Here is a 4,492-nt window from a genome sequence, read left to right as displayed (position 1 = left end):
CGCCACTGTGCCTGCTGCAACCACTCTCGCGAGATTCCCACTAGGCTCCTAGGGCCATTCCACTGGTGCTCGCGAGAAGAAAAGCTCATTCGTCGTCTTCTCACACCCGCCCCCGCCCGCCCGCCCCCTCACCTTGCAGGAGCTGTCCAAGGTGCTAGATCCTTGGCCATGCCTCGTTCAGGTTGTAGGTGGGCACCTTGGGGGACAAGAGCATAGTGAGTGCATAAAAAGGAGAGACCAGGGTTGGGAGCCTGGTGCCAGCAACCAATGCCTCAGCTTCCAAACTTGTAAAGTGGGAAGAATAAACCCCATATCAATCTCAGGGGCCCCTGGGATGTACTAGGAAAGAGTAAGAAACAGCTTGATGAAGGGCTGGAGAGGCGGCTCAGTAGTTAAGAGTACTTGTGCTCTTGCTAAGGATTAGGATTCAATACCCAGCGTCTATAGTGTGGCTCCATAACACCAGTTCCGGGGAATCCAACAGGCATGCATGTGGTGCACACACATGGATGCAGGAAGAACATTCATGCACATAAAATTTAAAAAAAAATCTTTTATAAAAAAAAAGAACTAGATAACTGATGAAGTAAGAAGTAGAGATAAAGCCGGGCATGATAGTGCACACCTTTAATCCCAGGACTGAGAGCCAGAGGCAGGCTGAACTCTGTGAGTTTGAGGCCAGCCTGATCTACATAGGGAGTTTCAGACATTTGGAGCTACTTAGTGAGACCTTGTCTCAAAAAAAGAAAGAAAGAGGGGTGAGTATAGAAAGTTACATAAAGAAGCAGAAAGAAAGCAGGTGCGTTGATTCACACCTATAATCTTAGCCCCTGCAAGACATGGGCGATGTGACCAGTGATGTTCAAAGCCAGTTTTACCTACGTAGCAAGCTCCAGGCTACCACGGATACACAATGAGCTCCTGTTTCTAAATAAATGTATAGGAATAGAAAGAAAGGGAATGGCTTTGAAAAAAAGCAGGAAAAAAGAAAGAGGTAATAAGATACAGATGTGAACAGCAAGAATGAGACAAGATCAAGGTAAATGCATAAAACTCGGAACTTGTGTGGCTCTGAGACTACTGGAGACACAGAGCAGCCAGTAAGAAGCCAGATGGTTACCGTGAGTGGTGCTTATATAGCGAGCCCCTGTGGGCTCCACAGCCAAGGCCATTCCCCGTCCTGCAAACCAGTTGCTTCTGCCCCTCACCCACACCACCCTGGGCCTGGATGAGGATTTCAGTGGGTGGGATACACTGCAGGGATTCTTTACCCAGAACAAGGGCCCATTGTCTGGCTCTAGGCTGCCAGAATGGGGGGGGGGGGCTCAGTCCCACAGCTGGCATGAAAGGGGAGGGAGCAAAGGAAAGCAGACAAGAGCAAGTGCAGAAGAGGCAAGAAGGGCTGAGAGGGGCTGGGCTGAGCAGGAAGAACATTAGCCACTAGGCCGACCAGAAAGAAGAGTCCTGGGTGACAGACAGGACAACTGGGTTCTCTTTTAGTTCTGTCCTCAGTCCACCCACATGGTCCCTAATTCTGTATAGTCCAAAGAATGTTCTACAATAGCCATGATTTCCATTTCAATTATTGTATTGTTATTATTTTATGTATATCGGCGTTTTGCTTGCATGTATGTCTGTGCATCATATACGTGAAGTCAGAAGAGGATGTGGGCGCCCCTGGTACTGGAGACGATTGTGAGCTACCATTAGGGTGCTAGGAATTGAACCCCAGGTCCTCTGGAAGAGCAGCCAGTGCTGCTAACCATGGAGCCATCTCTCCAGCCCCTGTGCTCTCAGTTCCAAATGAGTGAGTATATTAAGTGGGTAGTCAGCCAAAGTAAAAGAAGAAATAGCAAGGAGCAGATAGAAGCATCATCAGATCAGGTGCTGACAATGCCTAGCAGAGACCAGCTTCCCCCACTGAGTGTCTCCATCAAAGAGCTTCTGGCTTTCTGTTCACATTGTAGGCAGATTTAGACTACACTACATTAATTACACTACATTAATTAACTACACTAATCCTAAGTATGTTGCAGAATATTTGTTTAACTATGCAAAGATGTGCTGCTGTTTTTCCTTGCCTGCCTGATTAGTCAAATAAAAACTGAATGACCAATAGCCACTTGGTCTTCTTGTGGAACTCATAACCGGGAGCAGGGGCTATCTCTGACTCTTACTGGCTTTTGAGACCCTACTCCTCATACGTGGTCATCTTGCCCAGCCTTAATACATGTAGAGATGTCTTACTGCAATATGTTATGCCATATTTTTGTTGCTACTCATGGGAGACCTGCCCTTTTCTAAACAGAAATGGAAGAGGAGTGGATTAGGGGGTAGGAACAGAGACTGGGGGTTGGGGAGGACTGGGAGGAGAGGAGGGAGGTGAAACTTTTCAGGATGTAAAATAAATAAATAAATTTATTAAAATAAAAAAGAGAGAGCATGAGATAGGAAGGATGACCAAGCCAAAATTCAGAAGACAAAAGAAAAACAAAGAAAAACAAAGTCAGAAGACTGTTTTTTTCGCAAAACATTGCACCCTCTGCACTTCCGTGAATAGAGGGGACAATGGTGTAGTGGTGATAGTCTTTTAAACAAACATTTATTTAACCAGCATTTGTCAATCACCTACTAGAAGAAGCAACACAGGACAGTGGCTAAGAAGATGGACAGGAAAGACAAACTGCCCCTTCCGGCAGTGTAACTGGGAGCAAAATGCTCACTTCAGTGACTTGCAATTATCTGTATATGTGAAACAGCAGTAATAATCACAGGACCCACACTTCAGGGGTTTTGTGAAGATAAAATGAATTAATATGCTGTCTTAGTTTCTTTGCTTTTGCTGTGATAAAAGACTCATTCAAGGGCAAGAGAGATAGATCAGCTAGTAAAGGACCCTACCACCAAGCCTGAGGCCTGAATCCACTGCCCAGAATCCATGGGGAAGGAGATAACAGCCTCCCAAAAGTGGCAGGCACATGTGTGTGTGCACACACAATAAATAAATAAATAAATAAATAAATGTATGCTTTAAAATATTCTGACAAGGGCTAAAGAAGTGGCTCAGTGGTTAAGAGCACTGGCTGCTCTTCCAGAGGATCCAGGTTCAATTCCAGCCTCCACATGGTGGCTCACAACCATCTGTAACTCCAGTTCCAAGAGATCTGATGCCCCCTTCTGAACTTGATGGGCACTAGGCAAGTACGTGGTACACAGCCACACATGCAGTTCCAGGATCCCTTCCATCATGACAGGGGAGTCAAGGTATAATAGGGCTTAGAGCAGCTGCTCACTCATGTCAGCTTCCTCCTCTGGATGGACCACAGCCTGAGACTGCTCCCCCACAGAGTCTATGGATCCCACAGAGATTAGGTAACCAGCCTCTTCTTCATTTGCGGCATATAAGAAATGAGCTGAATTTCTAGGCAGTTGTTGGTGAGTCTCCATCCGAGTGCACAGCCTATCAAGCCCAACTTCTCTGTATGGGTGTCTGTCATTTCTTCATTCCCCAGAGACTCAGATAGGTCAGTCTTTAAGCTGTTCAAGTCATGACACTTGGGCATAAAAATAACAAAAATAAATATTTTTTAAAGAAGGTAATTCCCAGGACCGGGTGGTGGTGGCACACGCCTTTAATCCCAGCACTCGGGAGGCAGAGACAGGTGGATCTCTGTGAGTTCGAGGCCAGCCTGGTCTACAAGAGCTAGTTCTGGGATAGAGTCCATAGCTACAGAGAAACCCTGTCTTGAAAAAGAAGGAGGAGGAGGAGGAAGAGGAGGAGGAGGAGGAGGAGGAGGAGGAGGAGGAGGAGGAGAAGGAGGAGGAGGAGGCAATTCCCCACAGGCATGCCCAGAGAACCATTCCCCAGGGAATTTTTGATTCTGTCAAGCTGACATTAACACTAACCATTACACCCATGTAGGCATACATTACATATGAGACAGTGTCTGGTACATAAAAAAAAATTCAATGTATATTTAGCTTCTACTATGTACCAGCGGTGGGGATGTGTGTTTCTTATGGGCAGAGAGGGAGAGCCTGAGCCAGACCATGTAACAACATTAACATTTCAAGCTCGAAGGATGCCACACCTGCTCCCATGCCTTTACTGAAAGCATGTCATAAAGATAAACCCCGAATAGGTCCAGAGAGAAATGGTTCCCATATAGGATGATGAGGAAAGTCGCATGACAAACGGCAATGTTTAATCCTATTGTAGGGAGATATAAATAACTGGGAGCAATAATCTAGTCAGTCACCCACAGGGCCAGCTTCAAGCTGCTGTGTTCCCTGTCTAGCTATGGCCAAATGAGGTATGTTCACCCAAGGATCTCCAGGACAACATCTACCTTACAGGTCAATAAACAAGTGAGAATATCAGCTTTTACCAGACCTTTGATTATTCATCAGAGGAGATGCTAAGTCTCATGACTATCTTTTTTTTAATTTTATTTAGTGGGTTATGGAAGGGAAGAAGAGAAGGGGAAAGAGC

The sequence above is a fragment of the Microtus pennsylvanicus genome, chromosome 3 (assembly GCF_037038515.1).
Source record: "Microtus pennsylvanicus isolate mMicPen1 chromosome 3, mMicPen1.hap1, whole genome shotgun sequence".
NCBI classification, from domain to species: Eukaryota; Metazoa; Chordata; class Mammalia; order Rodentia; family Cricetidae; genus Microtus; species Microtus pennsylvanicus.
This window is presented reverse-complemented; position numbering follows the sequence as displayed.